The sequence below is a fragment of the Bison bison genome, unplaced genomic scaffold (assembly GCF_000754665.1).
Source record: "Bison bison bison isolate TAMUID 2011002044 unplaced genomic scaffold, Bison_UMD1.0 scf7180017864340, whole genome shotgun sequence".
Classification (NCBI taxonomy): Eukaryota; Metazoa; Chordata; class Mammalia; order Artiodactyla; family Bovidae; genus Bison; species Bison bison.
The window spans coordinates 1,410,236-1,429,160 of record NW_011494912.1 but is presented as its reverse complement, the minus strand read 5'-3'; the positions used below and the strand labels follow the sequence as shown (position 1 = coordinate 1,429,160).

General features: G+C 38.0%; 1 protein-coding gene across 1 annotated transcript in view; it reads left to right on the top strand.

Annotated features, from left to right (window-relative positions):
- AUTS2 (autism susceptibility candidate 2) overlaps positions 1-18,925 on the top strand; it is a 1,223,225-nt gene that overhangs the window by 555,395 nt on the left and 648,905 nt on the right. The gene's annotated exons all lie outside the window — the stretch shown is intronic.

The window sequence follows — 18,925 nt, the reverse complement described above, 5'->3', positions numbered from 1 at the left end:
AAAATAAAGTCTGTCACTGTTTCCATTGTTTCCCCATCTATTGGCCATGAAGTGATGGGACCAGATGCCATGATCTTAGTTTTCTGAGTGTTGAGCTTTAAGCCAGCTTCTTCACTCTCCTCTTTCACTTTCATCAAGAGGCTCTTTACTTCTTCTTTGATTTCTGCCATAAGGGTGGTGTCATCTGCCTATCTGAGATTATTGATATTTCTTCCAGCAATCTTGATTCAAGCTTGTGCTTCATCCAGCCCAACATTTCTCATGATGTACTCTGCATATAAGTTAAATAAGCAGGGTGATAATATACAGCCTTGACGTACTCCTTTTCCTGTTTGGAACCAGTCTGTTGTTCCATGTTCAGTTCTAACTGTTGCTTCCTGACCTGCATACAGATTTCTCAGGAGACAGGCCAGGTGGTCTGGTATTCCCATCTCTTTAAGAATTGTCCACAGTTTGTTATGATCCACACAGTCAAAGGGTTTGGCATAGTCAATAAAGCAGAGAGAGATGTTTTTCTGGAACTCTCTTTTTTGATAATCCAATGGATGTTGGCAATTTGATCCCTGGTTCCTCTGCCTTTCTAAAATCAGCTTGAACATCTGGAAGTTTGTGGTTCACGTACTGTTGAAGCCTGGTTGGAGAATTTTGAACATTACTTTACTAGCGTGTGAGATGAGTGCAATTGTGCGGTCGTTTGAGCATTCTTTGGCATTGCCTTTCTTTGGGATTGGAATGAAAACTGACTGTTTCCAGTCCTGTGGCCACTGCTGACTTTTCCAAATTAGTTGGCATATTGAATGCAGCACTTTCACAGCATCATCTTTTAGCATTTGAAATAGCCCAACTGTAATTCCATCTCCTCCACTAGCTTTGTTCGTAGTTATGCTTCCTAAGGCCCACTTGACTTTGCATTCCAGGGTGTCTGGCTCTAGGTGAGTGATCACACCCTCGTGGTTATCTGGGTCACAAAGATCTTTTTTTATATAGTTCTTCTGTGTATTCTTGCCACCTCTTCTTAATGTCTTCTGCTTCTGTTAGGTCCATACTGTTTCTGTCTTTTATTGTGCCCATCTCTGCATGAAATGTTCCCGTGGTATCTCTAATTCTCCTGAAGAGATCTCTAGTCTTTCCTATTCTATTGTTTTCCTCTATTTCTTTGCATTGATCACTGAAGAAGGCTTTCTTTGGAACTCTGCATTCAAATGGATATATCTTTGCTTTTCTCCTTTGCTTTTTGCTTCTCTTCTTTTCTCAGCTGTTTGTAAGGCCTCCTCAGACAACCATTTTGCCGTTTTGCATTTCTTTTTCTTGGGGATGGTCTTGCTCCCTGTCTCCTGTACAATGTCACGAACCTCTGTCCATAGTTCATCAGGCACTCTGTCATATCTAATCCCTTGAATCTGTTTCTCACTTCCACTGTATAATTGTAAGGGATTTGATTTAGGTCATACCTGAATAGTCTAGTGGTTTTCCCTACTTTCTTCAATTTAAGTCTGAATTTGGCAATAAGGAATTCATGATCTGAGCCACAGTCAGCTCCTGGTCTTGTTTTTGTAGACTGTATAGAGCTTCTCCATCTTTGGCTGCAAAGAATATAATCAATCTAATTTAGGTATTGACCACCTAGTGATGTCCATGTGTAGAGTCTTCACTTGTGTTGTTGGAAGAGGATGTTTGCTATGACCAGTGTGTTCTCTTGGCAAAACTCTATTAGCCTTTGCCCTGCTTCATTCCGTACTCCAAGGCCATTTTTCCTGTTACTCCAGGTGCTTCTTGACTTCCAACTTTTGCATTCCAGTCCCCTATAATGAAAAGGACATCTTTTTGGGGTGTTATTTCTGGAAGATCTTGAAGGTCTTCATAGAACCATTCAATTTCAGCTTATTCAGCATTATTGGTCAGGGCATAGACTTGGATTACTGTGATATTGCATGGTTTACCTTGGAAATGAACAGAGATCATTCTGTCGATTTTGAGATTGCATCAAAGTACTGCATTTGAGACTCTTGTTGACTATGATGGCTACTCCATTTCTTGTAAGGGATTCTTGCCCACAGTTATAGATATAATGGTCACGTGAGTTAAATTCTCCCAATCCAGTCCATTTTAGTTCTTTGATTCCTAAAATGTGGACATTCACTCTTGCCATCTCCTGTTTGACCACTTCCACTTTGCCTTGATTCATGGACCTAACATTCCAGGTTCCTATGCAATATTGCTATTTACAGCATTGGACCTTGATTCTATCACCAGTCACATTCACAACTGGGTGTTGTTTTTGCTTTGGCTCCATATCTTCATTCTTTCTGGAGGTATTTCTCGACTGATCTCCAGTCACATATTGGGCACCTACTGACCTGGGGAATCCATCTTCCAGTGTCTTGTCTTTTTGCCTTTTCGTACTGTTCATGGGGTTCTCAAGGCAAGAATACTGAAGTGGTTTGCTATTCCCTTCTCCAGTGGACCACATTTTATCAGAACTCTCTACCATGACCTGTCTGTTTTGTGTGACCCTATACAGCATGGCTCGTAGTTTCATTGTTTAGACAAGGCTGTATACCATTATACACACACACACACACACACACACACATATGTATGTATACACACACACACACACACACACATATGTATACATCCATATATATATCCTCTATTGAGCCTCTGCACCTGACTCAAATTTGTTCATTTTAAATTTGTTTTAGATGAATTAATATTCATTATAAATGAATGATCTAAAAGGATGAACCTTTTTTCAAGCAACTTAACTGAATCCTAGAATAATTATGTGGCACCCAATTAAGAATGTAATTGAATCCTAGAATAATTATGTTGCATTTAATTCAAAATAATCAGATTTTCAAGGAATTGAGAGAATATGATTCATAATGAGAAAATCAGTCAATCAGAAATGACCCAGATGTGATGTACATGTTAGAATTAGCAACCAAGAACATTAATAAAGTTAGTATAGTATAGTTGTGTTCTATATGTTTAAAAAGTTAAGTAATATAAGGACAAAATTGGACATCTAGAAATAACTACAAGGTGTGAGATTAAAAGTGTAAGTGACTAACAGCAGATTAGATACTGCAGGAGAAAAGATTAGAGTACTTGAAGTTAGAGGGATAGAGACTGTGTAAAATGAAACATGAAGAGAAAAGAAAATGTATTAAGTGAACAGAGCCCAGTGGGCTGTGTGTTGCCTTCATACAGCCAAACGTACATCTTCTTGGAATCCCTAAGGAGACAAAAATATGAGAGAAATGATGGCTGGAATTTTTCAGTATCTTATGAAAACTATAAACCTACAGGTCAAAGCCCAAGAAATATGAAGGAAATATTATGCCAAAAAAAGACACTTTATAGGCAGATAAGGAAAACAGGACATGTTATAATCAGAGTTCTCAAAACCAGTGAGAAAGAGAAAATGTCTTAAGTAGACAGAATAACAAACACACAAGTGAAAAACCTAAGTTCAGGGTAGCAAAGATAAGAATTGACAGTAAATTTCTTGTCAGAAAAAAATGCAAGTAAAGAGAAAATGGAGCAATATGCTTTTTTTTTTAAAAAAAAAAAAGTGCCAACCTAGAATTTTATACCCAGTGACTACATCTTTCAAAGGTCACTGATAAGATGAAAAGATAATCCACAGGCTATGTGAACATTTTTGCAAAGCATATATTTGATTAAAGACATACTCAGAATATATTTTTAAAAAACTCAATATTATGTAATTAAAAAGCCCCATCAACCTAGTTAAAATATTGTCAGAGATTTAAATGGACACTTTGTGATAGAAGATATACAGATGTCAAACATGCACATGAAAAGATGGTTCATATTTTTAGTCATTACATATATCAGTTCACTATGCATCTAATAAAATGATTGACCCTAACAAGTTGGCAAGGATATAAAGAAATTGGAATTTTTCAGCATTGTTGGTGGGAACAATCAATTTCGAGAGAACAGTTTGGGAGCTTTTTAAGAAGTTAAATATATCTGCAACATGATCTAGCCATTCCACAAGTTACCCAAATACAAAGAAAGCACATGTCCATACAAAAACTTTACATGATTACTCATAGCAGCTTTATTTGTAATTATCAAAAACTGAAACTGGTCCAAATGTCCATGGTCAACTGAATGAAATAACAGTTATGGTACATATACACATCCCCCCTCCCCCCCCCAGAATCTTACTCAGAAGTAAAACAAACCATTGTTGCAGGCAACAACATGCATGATTCTCAAAATAATTATGCTTACTGAAAGAAGCTACAGATAAAAGAGATTTAAGTACATTTTCATTTATATCTCAGTTCAATTCAGTCTCTCAGTTGTGTCCAACTCTTTGCCACCCCATGGACTACAGCACACCAGGCTTCCCTGTCCATCACCAGCTCCCAGAGCTTGCTCAAACTCACTTATATAAAATACTAGAAAGTGCCAGTGAAACTGCAGTAACAGAAGGAGATCTATGGTTGCCTGGAGAGGCAGGTGCAGAGAGGGAGAGTTGGGAAGGAGGGATTACTGAGAGGCATGAGTAAAATGTTTCAGGTAAAGGATATATTCTTTATCTTGATTGTCATGACAGTTTCACAAATCTGTTCATATGTCAAAATGTATCAAGTGGTACATTTCAATGCATGAAATTTATTATGTTTCAATTATACTTCAATAAATCTGTCTTTAGACTATTTTCCTGCAGTTTGTAGTGCCTGTGGATCTGCCCCCATCTTTTCTTATCTTCCTGTGTTTTAAATACACCAACCTATTGTACTGTAATACCTTTCTTTAGCTCAGACAGCTAACACAAAAATTCACTCTGAAGCAGGTCACAATGCATACTTCCATCAGAGAAATATCTCACGGACCTTTGTTAAATGTTCAGAGATACATGATTGTTCTTTATGAAGCAAATACATCCTGTTTTTATAGAATTAGGGAAGAGAAAATGCATACAAAAGAGCCCAGTCCTTTTCTGGTAGCCTTTTATGTCAGAGCTCAAAATTGCTGTCTGATAAAATGTAGGCCACCAGATTGAATTACTTCATTGAACTACTGCTGTCCTCTGTTAATGGTAATTGCAGAGATATAGCAGTCTTTCTCGGCAGCATCTCAGATATTTACCTCCCACTGTTTTTCAATTCAAACCTTTGATGAAAATATTCCCAGTACTTCTTTAAAGCAGACATCCAACTGTCTTTCTTGACAAAAGCAAGGCCTCTAAATCAGATCCTGACAATTTGTGACACAGCAGTCTATCCAGATCACCTTTTACCTATGTCACTATGTCATTTCCTGGAGGAAAAATTGTCCATCAACCAAGCATTTCTGAAGGTTTTGGAGGCTGGAAGTTTGGTGTGCCAGCAAAAATGGGAGAGGAGAAAGGGAAAAACAATTTCTTCCCTTGACTTGGAAGGAACTCAGTAAGGGGGCTGACTGGATCTCAGAAGCAAATAAAGGATTTGTATGTTTTGAAGATACATTTTATGGAGATAGAAGTTAAAGACTTGTTTGCAAGATAATAAGGAGTAAAATGATTTCTGATAATCATCCCTTACATTATTGGAGACTGTGAAGCAAGGATTTTGTTGTTGTTGTTGATCTTAACTTTATCTATTTGGTTACTTGAATTATATTTAGCATTTTATTTCCTTCTCAGAAACTCAGTTTATTTTTCTGTTGTACCTCCTGTTCTAAACCGAGTAGACTATATCTCATGAAATAATGATTGTATACACAATGCCATTGGCATGTACCATGATTGACTCTGTTGATAGTATAGTGGCTGGAGTACAGAACATGGTGAGAAGAAGGGCAAATATGGCATGAGATCAAATGGATTGGCCTCAGAGTGAAATTCGTTGCTTGTATCTCTGACTGTGGTTGGTTGGACACTTTTTTTCTTTTTAGTATTGGAAGGGTATTTTTGATAATTGTTTGCTTGGATGAAATTGTAGCATCATGTGTTTGACAGAGGGGTAAGCTTTAGGAGCTGTGGGTGGCCCTCTGAGGACCTGCTCTCCAGTTTTAGTGTGTAAGCAGCCAACAGCATAGAAAGCACATTCCTTGTTGCCAATCTGGTTTTTTCTTCTCAAGTGGAAATCTTATAGAAATGTGCCTGGAAATCATGTTGGCCCAGATTTGGCCCTACTTGGTGGCCCTAGTATGATGGTATGTCTCTCACTGAGAGTGATCTCACTCAGGTCTGTTCTGCTTTGGGGAGAAAAGGAAGCAAAACCATGGGCTGAACACTGGAGAAATTAATTTGGGAATAAAGATGCTCAGACTTAAGTTCATACTTTTAAGAAACAGTGACAGGCTTCTAGGAAGGTGGGGCAGGTAGATAGTAAGAAAAGAGATTTAAGAGAAAGTATATCTGCATGGAAGTCTTGAATCCATCTAGTCCTTGCTCTTTATGGCCTCCAAATACATTTAGGAGCAGGTAATCCTTGAAAAGTCCTTGCCCTTTCCTTTTTTTAAAGATCAGGGATTTTTGTTCTTTAGAATGGGAAAGGGAGCACTTTTGCAGTGAAGCCTCCATTGAAGACTGCCTGCCTTAGGTTCCTAATCCTGTGATTGGTATTATTCTCTGTCTGTCCTCGTCTTCATTAGGCTCGAAGGCCAGATCAGGAGGGGCCACCAGGAAGATAAATATTAAATTCATAGCTTGTTAAAGCTTCAGTCCCCAAATACCCAACTTCTATCCTTTCCCTTTGACTTGAATTCTCCACACTGAAGCTTGGGGTCACAGTTTACCCAGGTAACCTGGTGTTCAGGAAATAAGAAAGGGACTGCCTACCAGACTTAACTTGAAGGCATAAAAGGAGACATTGCAGTCCTACTTGTAGAAGAATCCTTTGCACCTGGAATAGAACCCCATCCCAGAATATTGCTCTCTGCCAGGGCAGGGAGTGCTCTCAGTTTCTCACTGGGTAGGGGCATCTGGAGCATCCTGCTGGTTTTGTCTGCTGGCATGTCGATAGTACTGACCTTTTCTCAGAGGCCTTGATCACCTCGGTCCACAATTTCACTTAACCCTTTTTGCAGAAGAATGAACACAAGTGACAACCTCAATTAACCTGTTCCTCAAGAATATCATTCCCTCTCTGCCACGCCACCCTCAGCTCTCTCTTACTGTCTTCTCTTGTTGGCTCCTGTTCCCTCATGCTTCTCTCTGTTGACACAGAGTATGTAAAGTCCAAGAGAGGTAGCAGTGCCAGTAAGAGCTAAATTACTTGCAGCTGGTGGTGCCACCTGTGCCTATCACATTTCAGCCAAAGCATTTGCTGTCCCAGAATGCTCTGTTATGGGGAATTGGAGAGTGACTCACTGTGGGGGCAGCAGTGGGCTGAGCAGGAGAGGGCGTTTGGGGGGGCTCTTCTGTGAGGACAGAATTATAAAGTAGGATTTCAGATGGTCTCAAATCCCTTATTTCTGCCTCTTATGGAATCACTGGCCCCAGAGGCACACCAAGAGGTTTCTGAGTTAAACTTCAGCCTTTTAATGAGCTAATAGAGAACAGTCCTTAGCAAGCATATCTCTTGTGGGCCTCTAGGACTGACGACTCCATACCCTGCTTCTGGTTATGTAGTGGAGGATTCTTGTGATTTCTTATATCTTCACAAGATCTCTTTGTTTCCATTTATGACTGCTTTAATTTTTTTTTTTTTTGTACTTTGTGTACTTGTAGAGCAATTTCTCAATTTTGAACCTCTTCCTCATGAAAGGTCCATGTAATTGGGAGTGGGATAGGGAATGGTTGAATCAAATTAACATTTTCATTTAATCTAAATGCATTATTTTATAATTTTCTACATTTGCTGTTACTTAGTATTCTCTCTTTTCTGTGAAGTTCTTATTTTCAGTCAGTGTACATTACTTGTATCTTGATTATCCTCTGGTACTTTTCTTCATATGCAGTCTCTCTTTGTTTTCTTATTCATTTGTTCATTCATTTCACCCTCCTCTAGAGCCTGTAATGATCTAAGTACTTTGAAAAGTCTCAGGACAAGGGGGTAAAAGATATAGCTTCTGCTCTTAACCCTTAAGACCATTCTAGTCTAAGGGCTATATTCTTAGACAAAAATGCCCATGGGGAAACCGAACGTTACTCCTGGTAGAAACTGCTTCATTTGAGAAGAGCTCCCTTAATGAGTTGATGGCCTGTGATGGAAGAGAACGTGGAAGGAAACAGTTGAGGCGGATTCATTTTGATTTTTGGCAAAACTAATACAATATTGTAAAGTTTAAAAATAAAATTAAAAAAAAAAAGTAAGTGTGATGCATCTCTCAGGAATACAGCAGTGCAAAGTAGGGAGCTTTCTGGTGTGATGCCTGAACTGGTTCTTGGAGTAGGACTGCAAGTTAGGTGATTAAAGAAGGAGGGGTGCATTCTGTGGAACCCCATGTTAAAGAGCCCAAAGGCTCGAGGCCTGATGCTTTCATTAACCTCTATAGGTGTTTTGAAATGTTTGGAAAGTACAAGAATGAGGCTAGGAAGGGGCCATGTCACAGTCTTGATGAGTCTTGTTAAAGAGTTTGCATTTTATGAAGGTGACAGAGAGTCGCTGAAAGATACTAAGTAATAGAGGGATGTGAATAGATGTGTGTGTGAAACAGGTCACTCAAGCAGTATTGTGAAGATAATTTTTATAAGGGTGAATTTAGAGGCAGAAAAGGATTTCAGGAAAAATGACTTTTTATGACAGTGTGATTGGGAGAGAAGGGGGACATTTCTAGAGGTATCTAGGATACAAAATGGACAGGACTAAGGCAACGAGTGAATGTGGCTGTAAGAGGCCTCAGAGGATGATGGATATATCTGCATTCTTCAACTGAGTTAACGCTGGTACAAATCACCAAGAAAGGCAGTAGAGGGTAGTTATTAGGAGCCTGTACTTGGGTCTGCTTGCTTTCTGAGTTACATTTTGGACATGTTGATTCTTATGAGGCTTGTGGGGTATGCAAGAAAAGCCATCCTGTGGGAATGTGAGTGTGGAGCTCAGTGGGGCTGCTGCTGCTGCTGCTAAGTTGCTTCAGTCGTGTCCGACTCTGTGCGACCCCATAGATGGCAGCCCACCAAGCTCCCCCGTCCCTGGGATTCTCCAGGCAAGAACACTGGAGTGGATTGCCATTTCCCTCCCCAATGCATGAAAGTGAAAAGTGAAAGTGAAGTCGCTCAGTCGTGTCTGACTCTTCGCGACCCCATGGACTGCAGCCCACCAGGCTCCTCCATCCATGGGATTTTCCAGGCAAGAGTACTGGGGTGGGGTGCCATCTATAGATATGTTTTGGTGTTCAGTGCAGTCCATGAATGGAATTTCCCTTCCCCAAAATACATGTGATAATTTGTGATAATTTATGTGTCGAGCTTGTGAGAGTCTTGCTGTGTGATTTACCTAGAGGACTCTAGAGTTGACTGGATCAAAGCCAGTAACTATACAAATAATGCTCTATCCATGATCCATTGCCCTCATGATTATTAGTGAGGGTATATTACATATTTCTTTGGACCAAAGCATAATTTTAGAAAACCCTGGATAAACAGCTTTCTTTTTTATTTATTGCTCTGCTTTCCTTTGATTGCTTTTGCTGTAGTATCAACTTGCATCTTATATTTAATCATCACCTCCCAGAACATTCATGATTCTGCAGCCCTGTTAGAATACATCTTGGGAGATTCCATTTCTCTGAAGCTGTTTCAAGGACATACAGCACGAGATGACCATGATACGGCATCTTTGGACAGTGCCTCGATTTCCCTCCTGCTGAATCCCCCACACATGTTTGAAGCAGTGATTATCCCCTCCACTAGCTCATGCGACTTGTTAGATCACTGTTTGTGGGTGTCACAAAATGTTGGCAGGACCCCAGTGTGAAACACAGTGTGAAATACGTGTGGTTAAACGTCTCTGAATTTGTGTGTCAATCAAAACAAAGTGGCTTCAACGAGTAAATGAATTTCAAAAGAAACTTGAGGGTTGTAGAGCCAAAATGGAGCATGGAACTTCTTAGGCCAATTATGTATGTATATAAAATTTCAGGGAATCATATGTAGGAGGGAGTGTGCAGTATAGTAGCAAGTTCTGATTAGTTAGGATTTTACATTCAGTTCAGTTCAGTCGCTCAGTTGTGTCTGACTCCTTGCGACCCCATGAATCTCAGCACACTAGGCCTCCCTGTCCATCACCAACTCCCGGAGTTTACCCAGACCCACGTCCATTGAGTAGGTGATGCCATCCAGCCATCTCATCCTCTGTCGTCCCCTTCTCCTCCTGCCCCCAATCCCTCCCAACATCAGCGTCTTTTCCAATGAGTCAGCTCTTCGCATGAGGTGGCCCAAGTATTGGAGTTTCAGCTTTAGCATCAGTCCTTCCAATGAACACCAAGGACCAATCTCCTTTAGGGTGGACTGGTTCGATCTCCTTGCAGTCCAAGGGACTCTCAAGAGTCTTCTCCAACACCACAGTTCAAAAGCATCAATTCTTCGCCACTCAGCCTTCTTCACAGTCCAACTCTCACATCCGTACATGACCACTGGAAAAACCATAGCCTTGACTAGACAGACCTTTGCTGGCAAAGTAATGTCTCTGCTTTTTAATACGCTATCTAGGTTGGTCATAACTTTCCTTCCAAGGAGTAAGCATCTTTTATTTTTTTTTTTTACATTGTAAGCACACAATTTTTTATTATAACATGTATAGTTCCCAGACATAGTGCCATGGAATATGGGGGATGTTTGGACACTAGATTTTTGCACATTTTCAAAGAGGAACCAGATAACTTAAAAACTCTACATATTGTGTGTGTGTGTGTGTGTGTGTGTTTAACCAGAAAAGATGGTTTAGGATTGTCAAACAGTGCAAATTTTATTTTATTTATATTTGGCTGTGCAAGGTCTTCATTGGTATGCATGGGCTTTCTCTAGTTGTGGCGATTGGGAGCTACTCTTTGAGAGGAGGCTACTCTACTCTCTCTCTTGTAGCAGAGCACAGGCTCTAGGTGTTCAAGCTTCAGAAGTTGTGGCACACAGGCTTGGTTGCCCCCATGGTATGTGGAATCCTCCCAGACCAGGGATCAAACGCCTTCCCTGCATTCGCAGGTGGATTCTTAACCACTGGACTACCAGGGAAGACCCAAAGAGTGAAAATTATAAATCATGTATACAACATGTTTTGCAATTTTCATTTGACTTCACTGATACTTAATATGCCTGTTTACCCAATGAAGACCATAACATTTCATTGTAGTTGAGATATCACAAGCATTTGTTTGTTCTCTTCATCAGGTTTAGGGGTATGTACTGATATCAACATGGCTTCTCCTTTACTTTTATCTCCTCTGCTGTTCTGCAGTGTTGAACAGGTGTCTTCTTGTGGCCTACCCTTACCCTTCACTTTTATCTAATCAAAGGATGGTAAGATGGTCTTTTCTCTATGTATTAACCAAAAAATTATTTTTACATGTGACTTTATAGCAACACCCATAATTTAAGTGATATTTGCCTTAATATCATCTTTACTCTCACCTTTCATACAAGAGGATTTATTAATCTAATAGGGTATGCTATGTTAATGAAATGTTTGGTGGCAAAATACGTTTAGACTTGTTGAAAGACCTGATGTTGCTATTGAAATGCCTAAGAAAAATAGCCCATTCAGTAAAGAAAGCCAGCCTGGATTCTGGTGACCCTCTTGCTTTAACCAGTGATGCTTTCAGTGATGATCTTTCTCCTGCAGAAAGCCCTCTGCTCACTTTAAGTGTGTAAACTCTTGACTTGAGGACTTTATCAGAGTTTATACCCTCTTTAAGGCTCCCTGAAAGATTAACTCTTAACTCATTAAGCAATTCCTCAATTACCCCCAAATTAGCTTCATAGATTATGTCTTTCATGGCTTGTTAGTTTGCATAGGTGACTAAATATGAAACTCAAAAAAGATAGCCTTACCATTTTTTTTTCTTTTCACACTTTTGTAAGCTTTCTAATTTTTATCCCTCAAATACATCATGTCACAGTTGACTTTTCTGCTCTGGCTGTCAGTGTCAGGAACTGTGTTTCTGCACATTAGCATGAAGACATTTGGGAAAGGTCCTTTATCGATGTCTGACACTGGTGAATTGAAGAATAATACACTAGCTACATCACACTGTTTATTCCTCCTAAGCCAATTGTTATCTTTTGCAGTATTTCCAGTGAAATTGTAATTTTTTAAAGCAGATTCTTTTCTGATGGAGCTGTGATTTGCAATAATCTTGCATGCCAAGCTCAAAATACTACTAAATGAAGACATTTGTGGAAGGGAATGATTGTAAATTGCATGCAAATTTCAACTCGGCTGGAATTAATCAATATGGAAACAGAACTTGTGCGTTCCTGATATGATGATGCTGAAACTAATCCCATGGAGTTTTATTTCCATGGGAATTAGGTATTTATTTTTATTTAAGTCTCTCTTTTTTCTTGAAGACAAAGGTCCAGTTTTTGAGTCTTTTAATAAAACTTTTGGGAAGATAGAGAAATGTTATAATGGAAACAGGAATAAAACTAATCATCTGACTTCTCCTGTGGGGACATTGGTCATTGCCTATTTAATTTAGCTATTTCAAAAGAATTTTCCCAATTTTTCTTGCTCATTTTTTCCACTGAAAATTCTAAGGTTTATGATATAGTAGGTGACACAGTCTGTAGTATTGTCATCTAAATGGCATGTTCTTTCATTTATATCAGTTTCCAAGGGGGGAATCACATCTCTTTGGTGAGCGTGTGTTTTGTTTTCATTTGACATAAAAATCTTACTTTCTGGGGAAACAGATCACTATCTTTGACTTTTTAATGCCTCCTGGAGTTTTTAGGATTTCTCATTTTCTTTGATTTTTCAGGATTAGGCTCATTGCCCTTTATTTTTATACTTGGCCTCTAGGTCTGTTAGCTTTAGGTTGTTTCTCACCTTTTCTTCAAGTTTGTAGGTCAAGAATTTGCAGATAGAGGTCTTATCACTAGTATATTCATATCACCAATGCATTAGTGTTATATCCATATATCTTCAGAGCCTGACAACTTACTTCCCAACCCCTTTAGAGTACTTTAAGAGTTCCTTTATTTGTAGCCCAGTTTAAATTCCACTGGGTAACACTCCATAAACCTGCAGTGACATCCAGTGGCCTCAAGGTGTAATTTTTTTTTTTAGAAAATTTTCCAAAGAAATTATAGGCGTAGTAATTCCTGTCAAGGAAAAATACTGACGTTATTGAGGGGGTTCCCTCAGTGTATTACCTTCCAAGTAGGTACTAGCATACCGCATCATAGGATTCTAAGAAAATGATTATGCATTTCTTGGCTTTTAAATGAAAGAGTGACAACCTGTGATGAGATCAATTTCAGTATATTCCAACTAAGATTAGAGGAAAATATAAAATTGAAGACAGTTTTCTTAAGAAACTTGAAGTATCTGATTTCATATTATGGATCTCTTAAAGAGGTTCATGATGTAAAGCAGAACGTTTAGTTTGTGCTTCTGATCATGAAGTTAAAGTGCTGTGTTGTTCCTGCTTGTTTCTTGTGCTGTCAGTTCTTTTGAAAGCCGTTCACTGTGTTAACCCTTGTATTTTCTGAGACTTTCTAAGATTGCTGCTATGAATCAGAGGCAAGTGACTGATTACTGTCCTTGAATTATGTTATTAAAGGAGAGCATATTATTTTTATAAAAGTGATGCACCATTAACCACAATAGTATTAGCACCATAAACAGTTTAGAATAATAGAAAACAGTACAAAGATAATGCAGCCTATCAGCTCAAATCTTACCCTTTCCACAGAAACAGCCAGTGTGAACACTTGGTGAGCCTCTTTCCAAATAGCTCTCTGTACGTTTACATTAATAGATGAATAGACGGGAAACTAGGAAATGATTTCGTATCTTAGAACTAAACAACAGATATAACTACCATGTTGACTTGGTTTCTAATGCTGTCGTGTTACACTAGGTGAGGAGGGGGCTAGCCTAGAGGCTTGCTTTTTGTTTAACCAGTGACTCTTCCTATGGTGTTACAGACAGGACTGGCTAATGAAGATAGTGAGAAGATCTACATAGAGGAGTGTTGGGCAGCCACCTCATGGCCTGGTCTAGATAAGTTAAATGAAGCTGGAATGGGTCAACGTAATTTATATAATTAAACACCCAGTGTGAGATGTTCCAGAGCTGAGAGACTTAATAGAAGTAGGATCCATCATGTAGGAACCAAGCAAGTCGTATAACCCAAATTGGTGCTAAGCACATTTATACCAAAGATGGAATGTTAGATTCAATGGGAGGGAGATTGTTGAGTCTTTATCAAAGTTGATACTGAATCTGAAATTTGATATTTAAATTTCTCTGTCTTGGACCCGTTCCCCCATCCTTCTCAGGTATAGAGCAAAAGCCATATGTCACTAGAGAGGGGCAAGAAACGTGTCTGACCTTCTGGTTCTATAAAAAGATCACTGATGCGAGGACCACGGCTATGCACTGCCTCCCACTCCCTTGAATGACACTGGGCAAAAACCTTCAGGAGAGATTGTGGTACCCAGGATTCTGCACTGATGCAAACCAGAGATCAGCTGACTTGACAGAGGAGCAGGAAACTTCCTCATGCCTGAGATATTCCACCAGTCCAAGAACTTGGTTTCCCCATGGGAATTATACAGGAAAGAAGAAAAACCCTGACTGCACTCTGTGCCTTTATGAGTAGGAAGAACTGGATGCCTGCCATTAAGGGAGAGGCAGAAATGCTGAGTCTCCCTCCTGCGTTTTAGATATACAGGGCCAGAGTGAGTCTGAGGTCAGAGCAGGTGGACTGAGAAACTTCTCCCCCACCACAGGCCCTTGCACCAAGTAATGGATGATTGCAGTCTGTTGAGTGACAAGAGCATGGAGAGAACTTTTCCCTCACTTACCCACACATATATCCTGTAATGACTTTCTGCAGGGCCTGTTGTATTTTTCGGGTAGATCATGAATACAGAAAAACTTCTTAATACTTAAAAAATTAAACTTTAAAAAATAGTTTCAGATTTACAAAGTTTAGATAATACAGAAAGTTCCCATATACATAGCACATAGTTTATCCCTATTGTAAATATCATATGTGAGTATGCTGTATTTTTATAACTAATATAGTGATATTATTATTAATTGAAGTCATACTTTATTCAGATTTCCTTACTTTTTTAACCTAATGTCCTTTTTCTCTTTTAGCATTCTATTCGGAACACCACATTTTATCTTTATAGTCATTATGTCTCTTCAGGTTTCTCTAGATTGACAGCGTTTCTTGGGCTTTTTTCCTTTTGGATGATCTTGAAAATTTTGAGGCATGCTGGTCAGATATTCTGTAGAATGTTTCTTGATTACTGGTTCTTAAATTTTTTTTCTCATGATTAAACTCTGTTGTTTTTTCCTTTGAAACTTTTGGACTCTTACAAAGAATTAGGTCATGAGAGTCTATCAAAGGAAGAATTTGTATCCTTCAGTGCAATGAAACTAAATATATCAGCAATAGTATCCAAACCCAGTTCAAATACTTACTAGATTTACTCAATTCCTCTCATGCTGATAGCCTGAGAGAAGTTACCAATTTCTAGGCATAATGTTATTTACTTTGGTTTCTTACATGCAAAAAGTGTGGAATTCAATTTTTAAAATTTATAAGACACAGGCACAAAAAAGAAAAAAAAACAACAAAAAAACCTTTCTCAGAGGGTTTAATAGTAAACAGAACCAAACCAAGAGATGCAGGCTTCAGACGAGGAATTCAAAATAACTATGATTATTACATTAAAAGGTTTGTTGGATAATTGGGCAATGCATATATATCAGTGAACAATTTTGGAAATGTTAAAAATGTTGAACAAGATATCACATATTAAATTTTTTTTCTGTGGGTTTATTAACAGATGGGACACAGTAGAGACAGACCTTGTAGATAGACTAGAAGAACTCTTCAAAAGTAAAATAGAGTAAAAAAAGAGTGGAAATAAAAAACAGGAAATCCAAAAGTGGAGTATGTTGCTGTAGAACATATGTAACAATCTAAAATAAAGGAGGAGAGAGAAAATAAGACAGAAGAAATGTTTGACGAGAGAATGGTTGAGAATTTTTCAGAATGAAAGATAACAAAGTTTATCTATATATGGTCATCAAACTGCTGAAAACCAAAGATAAGAGTAAATTCTGAAGGAGGTCAGAGAAAAAAGAAATATTAATGAGGCACATAGCTAACAGTTTGGCAGACATTTAATCAGAAACTATGAAAGCCAGAAGATCGTGGAATGACATCTTTTAAGAACTGAAATCCAGAATTCCATCTCCACGAAATATGTCTTTTTAAAAAGAAAAGCAAAAATAAGAATTTGTCAGATGAACAAACATCAAGAGAGTTTTTTGCTAGTAGAACAGCACTACAAGAAACGTTAAAGGAACGTCTTCAGGTAAGACCATACTGCTAGATAGAAAATTTGATGTTATATATGGAATAAAGGTCACCAAAAATGTAAAACTGGATAAATTTAAAAGATATTTTCTTCTTACTTTCAATATATGAAAAGAGATCAGAGCAAGGTTTGACAAAAAGTACCCCATGGGCTAAATACTACCTCTAGCTTGCATTTGTGCAGCCTAAAAGCTTAGGAGTGCTTTATATTTTTAAAAGGTTGTAAAAAAAATTAAAAACAACCAAAGTAAAGAATATAAAATGGATATTCTATGGCTCATGAAGTCTGAATTTGTTACTTTGTGACATAGTCTAAAGCAAAAATAATAACTGTGCATTGTAGGGTTTGTAACATATGTCCAAAGAAATATTGAAAATAATAGCAGAAAAGAGAGGAGGAATAAAATGGAAATATATTATACTGTTATAACTTTCCTATGCTACTCATAAAGTAATATAATAAAATTATAGTAGACTATGCTAAGTTAAGGAGAAGGCAATGGCACCCCACTCCAGTACTTTTGCCTGGAAAATCCCATGGATGGAGAAGCCTGATAGGCTGCAGTCCATGGGGTCACTAGAGTCGGACATGACTGAGCGACTTCACTTTCACTTTTCACTTTCATGCATTGGATAAGGAAATGGCAACCCACTCCAGTGTTCTTGCCTGGAGAATCCCAGGGATGGGGAGGCCTGGTGGGCTGCTGTCTCAGGGGTCACACAGAGTCGGACACGACTGAAACAACTTAGCAGCAGCAGCAGCATGCTAAGTTAAAGATGCATATTGTGAACCCTAGAATAGCCACTGAAGGAAAAGATAAAACAAAGCAGTATAGTCAACAAACTGATAAAAGAGAGAAATTGAATCATAAAACATGCCCAACTAAAACAAAAGGAAGCAAAAAAGAAAAAAAAGACACAAAAAACAAATTGGGGAAAATTTTAAACAGTATAATGATAGATATATACCCATCTCTAGCAATAGTTACATTACTTACAAATGGTCAGTTAAAAAAACAGCTTAAAAACTGGATGCAAAGCAAAACCCAATTATGTATTGTGCACAAGAAACCCATTTTAAATATGAAAACAGCTATATTAAAACTAAAATGATGGAAAACAATATATCATGGAAAATCAAACAAAAGAAAGCTGAGTTGGTTCTATTAACATCAGACAAAGTAGACTTCAGAATAAGCAGTGTTATCAGGGATAAAGCATGGTACTACTTACTATATTGTGATAAAGAGGTCAGTTTATGAAGAAAACAAGAATTCACCAAGAAAATTAAAGGTATATGTACCTAATAACTGAGCCTCAGAATACATAAAAAGTAATAGAACTACAAGGAGAATGAGACAAATCCACTAGTTTTGTTGGAGATTTCAACATTTCTTTCTTCAATACTTGGTGAAACAAATAAACCAATTGGGAAAGATGTAGAATACCTAAGCAATACTATCCATCACCTTGATTCAATTGGCATTTACAAAATACTCAGCAGCATCATACAGGTGTTTTTCAAATTCACTTGGAATATTTATTAATACTATATTTTGAGGTATAAAATAAATGTCAATAAACATGAGAGCGTTTAAATTATGCGAGTTATGTTCATTGATCAACCACACATAATCACATACCTTGTTTGGGGAATGTAATTTCTTTGGATAAATTTAAATATCTAAAATGTGACAAGGCATTCAGCTTAAAAAATACACCTTAAACCTTCAGATATATTAGTGGCACAGAATTGCCTTGAATCTACTTGAAGCTTTGCACTGCAGTGGTACTATTAGATGTTTGTGATTGAACTTGTTGATTTTGAAGTATGAGTTGGTGCTTAAAATGTGTGTAAACAGCATTTCTTGCACCCTCTAAGCAAGGGGCCCTTTCTCGTGGTATTTTTAAATACTCTCAGTAGTTTTAACTTCCTGAATAAGAAGCATTTAGGCAAGCATGATATCATCAATGCTAGTGCTAAGTCACTTCAGTCGTGTCCAATTCTGCAACCCCATGGACTGTAGCTCGCCAGCCTCCTCTGTCTATGGGATTCTCTAGTCAAGAATACTAGAGTGGGTTACTGTGCTCTCCTCGAGGGGACCTTCCTGACCCAGGAATGGAACCCATGTCTCATGTCTCTTGTATTGGTAGGCAGGTTCTTTACCACTAGCGCCACTTGGGAGGCACACCATTAGTATTTACAAGTGAAAACAGAAAGTGGAAAGTTCTGCTCTGCTCTTAAAGAAGCAGAATTTGCGTGCATATTTTGGAAGAACAGTATGTAATAGAATAGCAGTAAGATAATGTATTCTCTTTTTTTTTTTTTTTTCTTTTTTTTTAGTACTTCTTAGTCTTTTCTTTTTTTTTAAATTTTTTTTTATTTTTATTTTTATTTTTTAAACTTTTACTATTAATTTGTTATTTAGTTTTTGTCCTAAATTAT